Source organism: Bactrocera oleae, chromosome 4 (genome assembly GCF_042242935.1).
Source record: "Bactrocera oleae isolate idBacOlea1 chromosome 4, idBacOlea1, whole genome shotgun sequence".
NCBI classification, from domain to species: Eukaryota; Metazoa; Arthropoda; class Insecta; order Diptera; family Tephritidae; genus Bactrocera; species Bactrocera oleae.
The window spans coordinates 33,116,322-33,132,106 of NC_091538.1; the positions used below are offsets into that span (position 1 = coordinate 33,116,322).

General features: G+C 36.6%; 1 protein-coding gene and 1 long non-coding RNA gene across 4 annotated transcripts in view; one reads left to right on the forward strand and one right to left on the reverse strand.

Moving 5' to 3' along the window:
* Not11 (CCR4-NOT transcription complex subunit 11) overlaps positions 1-15,785 on the reverse strand; it is a 94,492-nt gene that overhangs the window by 31,940 nt on the left and 46,767 nt on the right. The window contains exon 1 of one of the 3 annotated variants that reach the window (XM_070109241.1): positions 1,486-1,504. The exons of the other annotated variants lie outside the window; for them this stretch is intronic. The gene's annotated coding sequence lies outside the window, so the exon portion shown is untranslated. Of the gene's footprint in view, positions 1-1,485; positions 1,505-15,785 lie in introns of those variants that run through there. 3 annotated transcript variants of the gene reach the window in all.
* Positions 3,678-4,238, forward strand: LOC138857213 (uncharacterized). The gene is made up of 3 exons (XR_011396259.1): positions 3,678-3,876; positions 3,938-4,019; positions 4,103-4,238. It is a non-coding gene; the product is annotated as an uncharacterized lncRNA (long non-coding RNA).

Below are 15,785 nucleotides of genomic sequence, written 5' to 3' on the forward strand. Positions count from 1 at the left end.
CAATGCACTTTGTACGAGTAAGCACGAATTATTTGTACTGAAGAGTTTTGTACGCAATCCCGATAGCTTGCTGCAAGGGATATTGCGGGATATATGTCAAAGTGGACTTTGAATATAAAATAAAAATTTTGTTTGAACCAATATGTATGTATATTGTTCACAATTTTGTATTTTTAAATGATGTAGTATGATTTTTATTAAATAATCCGAGTTTTATTTACTGAACCGTATTTATGCGAAATGTTCCGATTGGTTTTCTTATAGTTGTATGCTATATACATATAATATATAGGGTATATAAGTATAAGCGAATTGTATAGTGTATGTATATGCATATAAGAGAGAAATTGGCAATAGCAGGTAACGGCGCAATTTTCCGTAAGCACTGTATGTAAGTTTGTAATTGTATGTATAAATGATGTGTAGGATATATACATATGTATGTAAAATACGATACGTGATATACGATATTTAATATTTAATATGGAAAAATACATATGTATGTATACATATAAGTACGTTAGAAGTAAATCTAAGTACTCCTTTATGTACGTATATATATATATATACTCGTATTTACACCCTCGCAACCTGTTGCTACAGAGTATAATAGTTTTGTTCACCTAACGGTTGTTTGTATCACCTAAAACTAATCGAGTTAGATATAGGGTTATGTATACATATATAAATGATCAGAATAAAGAGACGAGTTGAAATCCGGGTAACTTGAGTAAAATTGAGATATCTTTATGAAACTTGGTAGACATTTTACTTGGTACCGTGAGACGTTTGGTATTGCAGATGGGCGTAATCGGACCACTGCCACGCCCACAAAACGCCATTACTTTTTTTTTTAAGTGGGCGTGGTCCCGTCCCTAATAGGTTTAATGTGCATATCTCCTGACCTTCTACCGAAAATATCAGTCAATCCACAAAGAAATCTCAAACGAGTATACCATTTGACTTTGCGAGAGTCAAACTTAGCCCTTCCTTACTTGTTTTTTTCGTTTCACTTCGTTTATTGTATATATAATTTGTATGTACTTATATTTATTTTGCTTTTTATGCTTTAAGTCTGACTTTACCTTTTGCTCACATTTATTAAGCAATGCTGCGTACTGTTTAATTAGTCGTAAGGGGTATTGCCGGAAACTATTGTATGTATATTTAAATACTTAAATTTTTTTTTGTTTTTGTATATTGTGTTTCAATACACGATGGTAAGCATGTACCTTCAGTCAATTGTTATATACAATATTATATTCATATATATGAATGTACATATATATTACAATAAACGGTTTTTCGTAATTTGAACCCGCAGTTTAAACCGGTAAGTTAGACCAACTTGCCAACCGTTACCAAAAACTTAACGATTTTTTTTGCTGTTTATTACAGTTTTTTGTACAAAATATAAACTGTAATTCGCAATAAATATACATATTTAAGTGCAAAAATATAAGAAAACGAATCGAATTGACTCACTTTGATTTCCTCCAAGGGCTTTTGGGGAGTATACATATGTATAAGTGTAATTACGTGTATGTACGTCTACGTGCGCTTCTGTCTTCCGATTCCGGTCCTTTTTATACTCTCGCAACTTGTTGCTAGACACTCAGTACACTCGCGTTTAAAATTATAAATAAAAATGCGATTTTTCTCGTTTAAAATGTACAATATTCTATTACATATAAAAACCAGTTGTTATTATTGCTTTTAATACACATCTGGAAAGTAATATTTTGGGCCGATGTCGATCGACGGGTTTATAATCGGCAAGAGTAGCGCACAGGATCGTTGTTGTCTAAAAGTTAATCTGGCGCTTAGGCCCGTAGAAAAAAACGAAAATATAAGATGCTTGCGGCGTGGTGTCGAGTCGAAATGATGAGTTGCGCGCAGGATCGCTATTTTGTCGAAAATGTATAAGCGAATGTCGATATGGCGCTCAGGCCCGTAGACGATAAGCGAATGTTGATAGTATGTTGTGTTGTCCTGTGTGGTGTGATTTCATCGGGTGGTGAGAACCTGTGAATGTTCTCAAGTGTGGTTTGTTGCATTAGGGTGCGCCAGTTGGTCCCAAAGGGAGTGGTGGTACTGAGGCTTAGCTCATTTAAACACAAGTCATTTTGACTGGTTTTGGTAGAAATAGGTATACTTAAATAGCTGGTAAGTCTAGTATTAATGAACAGTAACAAGTACAATCATATCCATATCCAAATATCACTTGGTAAAACAGGATTTTGATATTTATGTTTGTGAAATTTTCGTAGCTGCAAAATGTGTTGATGTTTGTTTAATTGTTTCATCGGTAAACAAAAGCGCTTTATCATCTATTTGTTTGGCACAAAATTCAATGTCAACAATCCATACATATGTATCGGGAATGCAGCGTCGGCAGACAGTATTTTATAATTTTCGATTTCGAGCATTTAAAAGCGAATAGAAATTGATTGTAAGTTATGTAATTTTTTTAAATTATTATTTAAATATAATAAAATCGATTTCTCATTTATTGTTAAATATACTGGTAAGACTGTATGTTTGTTGTTTTGGGATTGTAGCTCGCATAAAGCTCTTATTGAGCGATCTGTTATATACATTCAATCAGAGAGCTTTCTTCATTATGCGCTAAACTACTTAAATTATTTTTTTGACTTTTCAAACGTTATAACTAAATCAAGTTTATAACTAACAAAATCGAATCGTGATGTATAGACATGCATTCAAAAATAAACGAATTTAAATTAACCGCCGCAAAGCAAACAAATGACATGCAATTGCAGGAAATATGAATATTTCGTTATATTCATGGATTGATATCAAAAGTAATAAATATATAAATTCATTATATTACTAATTTCGTGCAAATTTTTCAAGAATTTGAAGAGGTTTACATGACAACGGCATCTTGAAATTATTATTGATTATCAAGTTGCTTGCAGCCTTCGTGACGTCTGTCAATTTAAGTAAATTTTGATAAGTAGACGGCGTTCAAGTTCGAAAAGTGTGAGTGTATTGCAACTTGAAAGCAATTTTTTGACCGGGTATCGTCCGTGTTAATAAATCTTCCCCACTCGAACATTCTGGCAACTACGAATCTTATAGTTAGCTCAATGTAATATCGGATAGGCAACAAATCTCGATAGAAAAGCACGTATGGCTATAGAATAGCTATACAAACATCGGGTTTCCATTGGAATATTTGAAAATTAGCGCACATCTTTCACCATAAGCTATTTCGCCTTTTTTGCAACTAACAGTAAGATATAACTTTGTATGCAAAAGAACATTAAACAATCAAATCAATAAATAGACTGTGACCTCTAATAGAAGCATTACACTAAACTAAACCCCCAGCACAGGAGCTAGGTAAAAATGTGTCAGTATTATTCAAATTGACTTGGCACAAATTTCTCTCTCATTTAGCGGAAGAATGTGGAAGTACTCAAATTTTGTCAACTAATGTCGTTAAGTAGTCTAACAGGCCATTTGTTGTGAGCAGCAGTTTCCTAACTCGATTCTACATATTTAGTTCATATTAAAAAAACTTAACTTCCTTCTTCAAATATATTTATTCACACAATAAAAAAAACGATTAATTAGTAACAAATAATCAGTGCTACCTTATCTACATATTTTGTAAAGAAACTAAAAGAAATAATGAAAACAAATTATGCCCCAAAGGCAGTAAATAAAAAATATATTATTAGTTTTACACGTAGATTTCCTTTCGGTATGGAACGAAAATAGCCCTGGTCGGTCCAACACTGGGATGTCTTCCGTAGCGCGGAAACTAATACTTACCGTAACTTAGCTTAACTTATAAGGCCTTTGCGTAAGAAAGGGATGAACGGTCACGTGTACACAAGAGTTTCGGTGAGAATTGTCAATTGGTCCTTAAAAAACTTATAGAAACCTTCACATAAATCTTTGGTAGCGCTGTTGGTGATTAGTGGCTTGCAGGGACTGAAAATCATCTTCTCATTTTTGACTTGGGGCGCACATGTCGTATCAAATTCGTAAGTACAGAATATTTTTAAAATAATAAACAAATTATTACATTTTTTACTCTTTAATTGGATGCGAAAATATTTACAATTAGGTAAGCATTTCTAATTTTCTGAAATGCCGCCAGTACATAATAGTTTTCCAGTATTTAAACAAGCATTCAGAAACGTGGAGAAATAATAATTGTAAGGAAACGGCAATTTTTTTAGTACTACTGATTTTTGAGAGCAAAATTATGAAATTGAATCATATTATGTGAATATTCTATTGTGATCGAATTTCAAAATATACAACATATATGTAAATGGCATATTTTTTTGTTTGTTTCTTTATTGTGTTATAGTATCGCAAATTTGGGCTTTTTCTAAAGGTTTATTCCTCATATTCTATAATAGTACAAACTGAAGTTACAATTCATTGTTAAAAATAGAAATAAAGATCAAAATACGAAAACTGTGGTGTGGTAGAACACTTTATAACTGATGCCATGGAAAATTGTAAATACTGTTCTGCTGTTTTCCGTTATGTCCCTCAAGCATTTGACATGGTCTGGCACCTAGGCCTATTATATAAGTTAAAGAAAAACTTCCCATGCCTTACTACCTGCTGCTAAAGTCTTACTTGCATAATCGGACTTTCTACGTCAGATGTGATGCTGAGTCGGATCTGAGACTCATACGCGCTGGTGTACCTCAAGGCAGCTTTCTTGCGCCTGCGCTCTACATTCTTTTCACGTCTGACCTCTCAGTAATTAACTCTGAAAATACGCCAACCTATGCGGATGACGCTGCACTGCTGGCGTCAAATAGCAATTCTACTGCTGCCTCCATTAAACTGCAAACGCAATTGACTGGTCTAAAATCGTGGCTCACCAAATGGAATATTGCCATTAATACAAAATTGCATACAAGTGGTGTTTACCCTCAGGCACAAAATATGTCCTCAAGTGGCCTTCTATGGTCAGTTGCTACCAATAAGCACAAGCGCAAAATATCTGGGACTTACAATTGATGAGACGTACATGGAGAGACCACTTGAAAATAAAAAGAACTTAACTGAGGTTAAGGTTTGCGCAGCTGTACTGGTCCTACGGTCAGGATCCCGTCTCAGTTCGAAGAATAAGGTACTCATATATAAAGCAATACTCAGACCTATTTGGTCGTATGGAATTCAAATCTAGGGAAGGTCAACTGATTCACATTTTAAAGCTACTTAAGCCTTTCAAAATAAAGTGCTTCGTACTATAGTGGGTGCACCTTTTTATGGTAGAAATGACGTCCTCGATCGCAGCCGGACCAGATTATGCAGCTCATAAGAGCCTGCAATCCGAGTCTTCCTATGAAGGGGTGGAAATTTGTCAAGGCCTTCGAAGAGCCCGTAATAGAATCTGACGTGGATACCAAAGGGCCACGATGCAGATTCTGCTGTTACTAACGACGGAGTCCATCGAAACGCCGGCGAAAGGGGGCGGGGACATCAATTATGGATTCCCGAAGGTGAGAATCACAACTTAAAGTCGGCTGCCGATAGTAACCTGGAAAACGGGCGCAAGTATGTACCCCGGCTGGTGGCAGGTTATATGCTATACAATGAGGAGCATGTGCCACCTCTGCTGTTAAAAGAGGTGGTTCGTTACAGCGAGGCATCCAAGTGTTGGATGTGACACACAGGCGCACCATACAATCTACGGCAGCACAGGCGTCAATGACTGAGGTGAGTGTCTCTTTAATTACTTACTAGGCACTAAACTTCTGGTGTGTAACAAAGGCAGTATGCCAACGTTTATCACAAGAAACTGACAAGAAGTACCAGATATCACACTTGCGTCGGAAGAAATATTTAATGGGGTAACCCAATGGAAAGTTCTTAAAGAACACTCCTTTTCGGGCCACCAATATTATGAATGTATTATTGAGGAAAGGGCAGATGGAGTCCACAACTTCAGGGATCATAGGAAAACAAACTGGCTGGTGCACATGCCAGAGCTGGATTAACGTATCCCTATGATTCCGCCATTTCAGCCCAATACCAAGGAGGACGTCAACGTCCTTGTTAAAGGACCCGTGGTGGTCTCCCGAGCTTAAAAAATTGCAGAAAGACTGCAGGAAGTAGTTCAATTTAGCTAAGCTTTCCCAAGGCGAGGAAGATTGAGATAATTATTACAACCTCTTAAGGTCATACACAAAGGAGGTTATTATAGCAAAAATAAATTCTTAGAAATGTTTTTGCAATGATATTGAGAATACGGTGGAAGCGTATCGACTTAGAAGAATAATGACACAATCGGTGCATAGTATTTGATACGTCAGAGGCCAGACCACAGCTGTACGGTATCCAGTGAAGAGTCACTAGACCTACTAATGGATACCCACTCCCCAGGTAGCTCTGAAAGCCGCACAGTGTAGTATACACAAGACAGTGGAGCAGAGATAGACACTACTTTTAAAGATAGTGTCAGAAAGCAATGTACGCTGGGCGATAAAAAGCTTCAAGTCTATTCCCGCCTTAATAACAGCAGTCGCAGAATTACATAATAGATTGGCTAGTAACCATTCTTAAAAGGGCGTAAGGTAAATTTCCGAACACTCTCGCTAACTTTTGCAAACAATTTTAGTCGATATAAATCATTAAGCCATATCGTGCGGACTAAATTTAAATGCTAGTAAGACAGAACTATACTCCAGTCAATCCACCAATCTACTTAGGACTAATCTTAGACAGGAAGCTTTAATGGAAACCATGCTTAGATGATAGGGTGAAGAAAGCAGCGACAGCACTCTACACCTGCAAAAGAATGGAAGGCCCCAAATGGAGGCTAACGCCTCGGGTACCTCATTGGCTCTACACACTAGTTTTTAGACCAATTATGACATAGGCTATATTGGCATGGTGGCCAATAATGGAAAAGAAATACGCAGTGAGGCGTATGGAAAGCATACAAAGAGCAGCAGCATATGCATCAGAGGAGCTCTTAGAACAACGCCAAGTCAGGCACTAAACAACATTTTACATTTTCTTCCAACAGAATTGTTCTGTTAGCAAATGGCAGCCAAGTCAGCTCTCAGACTAAGGGAATCCTCCCAATTAGTCGCCTGCAACAAGGGCATTCTAAGATACTTAGTAAGTTCCCGTTTCTACCCACTACCACGGATTTTCGAAATCCAATAGAATTGAAACAAAATGCGGTCCCAATATTGCCTTCCCTACCAGAGAAAAGTGGGAAAAGGACGAGGTGGACAGGAATTCAAGGATTAGCATCTATACAGATAGGTCCAAACTAGATAATCGAGTGGGAGGTGGTGTCTTTTCAGCAAAATAAGATACCAAACCGCCTTCCGGTTACCAGACCACTGCAGTGTCTTCCAAACGGAGATCACGGCAATCAAAGAAAGCCTTGTTGTTCTGACAAAAAGTGTGTTTACAACAAGGACTATATTTATCACTGAAATCTTCTATGGTTTCGTCAAAGAAAGTGAAAGAATGTCTTGATCTCTTAGAGGATCTAACATCCTACTTCACGATAAAGCTGCAATGGGTTCCAGGGCATAGTGATATCCCTGCTAACTGCGAAGCAGATGAACTAGCCAGAGCGGGCACAACTCTACATATAGCCTCTGAAAAAGAGGGAATTTTTATGCCTCTGGCCACTTGTAAACATTTAACATTTAATCAAAAATTCAAAAGGAATGACATAAGAACTCAGGTCACTGTCTAATTGGTAGACATGCCAGCAGGCTAGGTGCACCTTACAATGACTATTGTAGAAGCTGTCAGGAGGTAGAAGAGGATACGTAAAACATCTTCTATGCGAATGTAAGGCTCTGTACGGGAAAAAATCGCAACTATCGGTCGAGGGTTCCTGGACGACTTCATACTCATACATACACCCAAATGCATAGGTCTGCCTACAGTGCATATCACGAATATTATTTTTTAATTTTTAATATTACAAAGTCGAAGAGAATGTTTAGCCAAGCTGGATTGCTAATATCTGATAGGAGAACAGTACTAACGGTTAAAAACGTCAACAGGTTACTTTTTTTTAAGCAAACACAAGTGGATCATTGAGGAATAGAGTATTTTACCGAAATGTATAAATTTTTTCACCTCATACTATATACATTTGTGAATGTATAAAAAAAAAAAATTCCGTTATTATTCATGTTCTTTTATAGCTTATTTCATAAAAATTCAGTGTACAAAGCAAGTCTCTTATTTTAAACCAGTGAAAAGTAGATATCAAGGCGAAAAACTATCGATAGTAGTCGAATTTTGCAGCTCAAACTAGTCATAATGTTATTATATTTCAGCTGCTTCGCACATTTATTACTTGGGACATTCTATCCATTATTTACTTTTTTAAAATAAATCCACAAGGCGCTAGTCCCCATTTTAATAAATATATTGAAAAAAGTATATGATTTAGTTGTAAATTTATAAATAATAAGGGGTGTTGTAGAATATGATAGTTGTCGGAGTCATAATTGAAACCGATAAAAAATGTGGTAGGTGTCATAAATTCAGATATTATTGGTTTGACGTTTGAAACAGAAATTGTATCGGTTTTGGGTGTCGCGGAAACCAATTTTATGGGTTTTGTTCACAGAAACAAGGCAAGAGGATAGTCGCTGACAGATTTGAAATGTAAGTTAAGAAATTAATTTATATTGCAACGAACACGGTAGAATAAAATCGAATCGACGATAAATTGCGAGAAACAACTAGACAGCGAGTTCGTGGTTGCCAGAATGTTCTAGAGGCGAAGTTTTGTTAAAGATCTACTACCTAAGGGTTGCCAGATTGTTCAGCACGGACAGTTCTCGTTAGAGTGTGCAGTGTTAGGAGCAATTGAGATATAAAAAAGAAGTTATGTTATATATAACCATAAAATAGCCATTAAATTGGCACTTTTATTTAACAATCCAGTGATCAAACTGAAGAGTGTTACGATTTAATTTATATTTATTTCTATAGGGTAAAACATAAGAATTAAACATAGAATGCCATAATTAATGAGTTTATGAAGAAATTCCAGATAATTTAAGACGTTTTACAAAACGTAATAAACGTAGTTTAACACCCGAATGCGTCTGTACTCAGTCGATAATATGATATAAGTACATCCGTAAAGTAAGCATTTACATATACAAGCACAAAGTAAATTTCACATGCGATTCTCCTGGTACATAAAGTGGATTACTGTGATTTTTTAATATCTTCCTTTTAAATTTTTCGTTGCTTTTTTTAATAAAATAAAAGCTAAAATAGCGGAACTTATTACAAATTTTGGTATACTTTATTCAGAATTTTAAATTTATCTAACGCTTCCAAATTTATTCATTTGCTAGTTTTGTCACATTAGTAAGAACCAGATTTGTTAAAAAACTTAAATTTTTTTTCGACTTTTCAAACGTTATAACAAACAAAATCAAGTTTATAACTAACAAAACCGAATCGTGATGTATAGAAATGCATTCAAAAATAAACGAATTTAAATTAACCGCCGCAAAGCAAACAAATGACATGCAATTGTAGAAAATATGAATATTTCGTTATATTCATGGATTGATATCAAAAGTAATATATATATAAATTCATTATATTACTAATTTCGTGCACATTTTTCAAGAATTTGAAAGGTTTACATGACAACGGCATCTTGAAATTATTATTGATTATCAAGTTGCTTACAGCCTTCGTGACATCTCTCAATTTAAGTAAATTTTGACAAGTAGACGGCGTTCAAGTTCGAAAAGTGTGAGTGTATTGCAACTTGAAAGTAATTTTTTGACCGGGTATCGTCCGTGTTAATAAATCTTCCCCACTCGAACATTCTGGCAACTACGAATCTTATAGTTAGCTTAATGTAATATTGGATAAGCAACAAATCTCGATAGAAAAGCACGTATGGCTATAGAATAGCTATACAAACATCGGGTTTCCATTGGAATATTTGAAAATTAGCTCACATCTTTCCCGATGAGCTATTTCGCCTTTTTTGACTTTTCTAACAGTAAGATATAACTTTGTATGCAAAAGAACATTAAACAATCAAATCAATAAATAGACTGTGACCTCTAATAGAAGCATTACACTAAACTAAACCCCCAGCACAGGAGCTAGGTAAAAATGTGTAAGTATTATTCAAATTGACTTGGGACAAATTTCTCTCTCATTTAGCGGAAGAATGTGGAAGTACTCAAATTTTGTCAACTAATGTCGTTAAGTAGTCTAACAGGCCATTTGTTGTGAGCAGCAGTTTCCTAACTCGATTCTACACATTTAGTTCATATTATATTAAAAAAACTTAAATTCTGTATTTAACTTCCTTGTTCAAATATATTTATTCACACAATAAAAAAAACGATTACTTAGTAACAAATAATCAGTGTTACCTTATCTACATATTTTGTAAAGAAACTAAAAGAAATAATGAAAACAAATTATACCCCTAAGGCAGTAAATAAAAAATATATTATTAGTTTTACACGTAGATTTCCTTTCGGTATGGAACGAAAATAGCCCTGGTCGGTCCAACACTGGGATGTCTTCCGTAGCGCGGAAACTAACACTTACCGTAACTTATAAGGCCTTTGCGTAATAAAGGGATGAACGGTCACGTGTACACAAGAGTTTCGGTGAGAATTGTTAATTGGTCCTTAAAAAACTTATAGAAACCTTAACATAAATCTTTGGTAGCGCTGTTGGTGATTAGTGGCTTGCAGGGACTGAAATCATCTTCTCATTTTTATTACATTTTATACAAATTATTAAATTTTTTACTCTTTAATTGGATACGAAAATATTTACAATTAGGTAAGCATTTCTAATTTTCTGAAATGCCGCCAGTACATAATAGTTTTCCAGTATTTAAACAAGCATTCAGAAACGTGGAGAAATAATAATTGTAAAGAAACGGCAATTTTTTTTAGTACTACTGATTTTTGAGAGCAAAATTATGAAATTGAATCATATTATGTGAATATTCTATTGTGATCGAATTTCACAATATACAACATATATGTAAATGGCACATTTTTTTGTTTGTTTCTTTATTGTGTTATAGTATCGCAAATTTGGGCTTTTTCTGAAGGTTTATTCTTCATATTCTATAATAGTACAAACTGAAGTTACAATTCATTGTTAAAAATAGAAATAAAGATCAAAATACGAAAACTGTGGTGTAACGAGCTTCGCATATATGGCACAACCTAGAAAAATAATGTTCATGACAATTGAACATTGAGCAATGCCACAGCGTAGAACACTTTATAACTGATGCCATGGAAAATTGTAAATACTGTTCTGGTGTTTTCCGTGAAGTCCGTCAAGCATTTGACATGGTCTGGCACCTAGGCCTATTATATAAGTTAAAGAAAAACTTCCCATGCCTTACTACCTGCTGCTAAAGTCTTACTTACATAATCGGACTTTCTACGTCAGATGTCGTGATGCTGAGTCGGATCTGAGACTCATACGCGCTGGTGTACCTCAAGGCAGCTTTCTTGCGCCTGCGCTCTACATTCTTTTCACGTCTGACCTCCCAGTAATTAACTCTAAGAATACGCCAACCTATGCGGATGACGCTGCACTGCTGGCGTCAAATAGCAATTCTACGGCTGCCTCCATTAAACTGCAAACGTAATTGACTGGTCTAAAATCATGGCTCACCAAATGGAATATTGCCATTAATACAAAATTCCATACAAGTGGTGTTTACCCTCAGGCACAAAATATGTCCTCAAGTGGCCTTCTATGGTCAGTTGCTACCAATAAGCACAAGCGCAAAATATCTGGGACTTACAATTGATAAGAGACGTACATGGGAGACCACTTGAAAATAAAAGAACTTAACTGAGGTTAAGGTTTGCGCAGCTGTACTGGTCCTACGGTCAGGATCCCGTCTCAGTTCGAAGAATAAGGTACTCATATTATATATAAAGCAATACTCAGACCTATTTGGTCGTATGGAATTCAAATCTAGGGAAGGTCAGCTGATTTAAATTTTAAAGCTACTTAAGCCTTTCAAAATAAAGTGCTTCGTACTATAGTGGGTGCACCTTTTTATGTTAAAATTACGTTCTCGATTTCAGACCAGATTAGGCAGCTCATAAGAGCCTGCAATCCGAGTCTGCCTATGATGGGGTGAATATTTGTCAAGGCCTTCGAAGAGCCAGTAACAGAATCTGACGTGGATACCAAAGGGCCACGATGCAGATTCTGCTGTTACTAACGACGGAGTCCATCGAAACGCCGGCGAAAGGGGGCGGGGACATCAATTATGGATTCCCGAAGGTGAGAATCACAACTTAAAGTCGGCTGCCGATAGTAACCTGGAAAACGGGCGCAAGTATGTACCCCGGCTGGTGGCAAGTTATATGCTATACAATGAGGAGCATGTGCCACCTCTGCTGGTAAAAGAGGTGGTTCGTTATAGCGAGGCATCCAAGTGTTGGATGTGACACTCAGGCGCACCATACAATCTACGGCAGCACAGGCGTCAATGACTGAGGTGAGTGTCTCTTTAATTACTTACTAGGCACTAAGCTTCTGTTGTGTAACAAAGGTAGTATGCCAACGTTTATCACAAGAAACTGACAAGAAGTACCAGATATCACACTTGCGTCGGAAGAACTATTTAATGGGGTAACCCAATGGAAAGTTCTTAAAGAACACTCCTTTTCGGGCCACCGATATTATGAATGTATTATTGAGGAAAGAGCAGATGGAGTCCACAACTTCAGGAATCATAGGAAAACAAACTGGATGGTGCACATGCCAGAGCTGGATTAACGTATCCCTATGATTCCGCCATTTCAGCCCAATACCAAGGAGGACGTCAACGTCCTTGTTAAAGGACCCATGGTGGTCTCCCGAACTTAAAAAATTGCAGAAAGACTGCAGGAAGTAGTTCAATTTAGCTAAGCTTTCCCAAGGCGAGGAAGATTGAGATAATTATTACAACCTCTTAAGGTCATACACAAAGGAGGTTATTATAGCAAAAATAAATTCTTAGAAATGTTTTTGCAATGATATTGAGAATACGGTGGAAGCGTGTCGACTTAGAAGAATAATGACACAATCGGTGCATAGTATTTGATACGTCAGAGGCCAGACCACAGCTGTACGGTATCCAGTGAAGAGTCACTAGACCTACTAATGGATACCCACTCCCCAGGTAGCTCTGAAAGCCGCACAGTGTAGTATACACAAGACAGTGGAGCAGAGATAGACACTACTTTTAAAGATAGTGTCAGAAAGCAATGTACGCTGGGCGATAAAAAGCTTCAAGTCTATTCCCGGCTTAATAACAGCAGTCGCAGAATTACATAATAGATTGGCTAGTAACCATTCTTAAAAGGGCGCTGCAAATAAACTACATTCCTTCTAGATGTAAATTTCCGAACACTCTCGCTAACTTTTGCAAACAATTTTAGTCGATATAAATCATTAAGCCATATCGTGCGGACTAAATTTAAATGCTAGTAAGACAGAACTATACTCCAGTCAATCCACCAATCTACTTAGGACTAATCTTAGACAGGAAGCTTTAATGGAAACCATGCTTAGATGATAGGGTGAAGAAAGCAGCGACAGCACTCTACACCTGCAAAAGAATGGAAGGCCCCAAATGGAGGCTAACGCCTCGGGTACCTCATTGGCTCTACACACTAGTTTTTAGACCAATTATGACATAGGCTATATTGGCATGGTGGCCAATAATGGAAAAGAAATACGCAGTGAGGCGTATGGAAAGCATACAAAGAGCAGCAGCATATGCATCAGAGGAGCTCTTAGAACAACGCCAAGTCAGGCACTAAACAACATTTTACATTTTCTTCCAACAGAATTGTTCTGTTAGCAAATGGCAGCCAAGTCAGCTCTCAGACTAAGGGAATCCTCCCAATTAGTCGCCTGCAACAAGGGCATTCTAAGATACTTAGTAAGTTCCCGTTTCTACCCACTACCACGGATTTTCGAAATCCAAAGAATTGAAACAAAATGCGGTCCCAATATTGCCTTCCCTACCAGAGAAAAGTGGGAAAAGGACGAGGTGGACAGGAATTCAAGGATTAGCATCTATACAGATAGGTCCAAACTAGATAATCGAGTGAAAGGTGGTGTCTTTTCAGCAAATTTAGATACCAAAACCGCCTTCCGGTTACCAGACCACTGCAGTGTCTTCCAAACGGAGATCACGGCAATCAAAGAAAGACTTGTTGTTCTGACAAAAAGTGTGCTCACAACAAGGGCTATATTTATCACTGAAATCTTCTATGGTTTCGTCAAAGAAAGTGAAAGAATGTCTTGATCTCTTACGAGGATCTAACATCCTACTTCACGATAAACCTGCAATGGGTTCCGGGGCATAGTGATATCCTTGCTAACAGCGAAGCAGATGAACTAGCCAGAGCGGGCACCACTCTACATATAGCCTCTGAAAAAGAGGGAATTTTTATGCCTCTGGCCACTTGTAAACATTTAATCAGCGAACATGTTTACCTAGGCATCTACCCCGGCAAACGTGGCAGGAATGGAAAAGAGCCGCACAAACCGACTATAAAAATTCAAAAGGAATGACATAAGAACTCAGGTCACTGTCTAATTGGTAGACATGCCAGCAGGCTAGGTGCACCTTACAATGACTATTGTAGAAGCTGTCAGGAGGTAGAAGAGGATACGTAAAACATCTTCTATGCGAATGTAAGGCTCTGTACGGGAAAAAATCGCAACTATCGGTCGAGGGTTCCTGGACGACTTCATACTCATACATACACCCAAATGCATAGGTCTGCCTACAGTGCATATCACGAATATTATTTTTGAATTTTTAATATTACAAAGTCGAAGAGAATGTTTAGCCAAGCTGGATTGCTAATATCTGATAGGAGAACAGTACTAACGGTTAAAAACGTCAACAGGTTACTTTTTTTTAAGCAAACACAAGTGGATCATTGAGGAATAGAGTATTTTACCGAAATGTATAAATTTTTTCACCTCATACTAAATACATTTGTGAATTTATAAAAAAAATAAATACTTTTTTATAACTTGTTAGCTCTCAGAGCAGTTTACATATGTAGAAACATAATTTTATATTTAACTTCACTAATTTTTTTGTGTTTTCCGTTATTATTCATGTTCTTTTATAGCTTATTTCATAAAAATTCAGTGTACAAAGCAAGTCTCTTATTTTAAACCAGTGAAAAGTAGATATCAAGGCGAAAAACTATCGATAGTAGTCGAATTTTGCAGCTCAAACTAGTCATACTGTTATTATATTTCAGCTGCTTCGCACATTTATTACTCGGGACATTCTATCCATTATTTACTTTTTTAAAATAAATCCACAAGGCGCTAGTCCCCATTTTAATAAATATATTGAAAAAAGTATATGATTTAGTTGTAAATTTATAAATAATAAGGGGTGTTGTAGAATATGATAGTTGTCGGAGTCATAATTGAAACCGATAAAAAATGTGGTAGGTGTCATAAATTCAGATATTATTGTTTTGACGTTTGAAACAGAAATTGTATCGGTTTTGGGTGTCGCGGAAACCAATTTTATGGGTTTTGTTCACAGACACAAGGCAAGAGGATAGTCGGTGACAGATTTGAAATGTAAGTTAAGAAATTAATTTATATTGCAACGAACACGGTAGAATAAAATCGAATCGACGATAAATTGCGAGAAACAACTAGACAGCGAATTCATGGTTGCCAGAATGTTCTAGAGGCGAAGTTTTGTTAAAGATCTACTACCTAAGGGTTGCCAG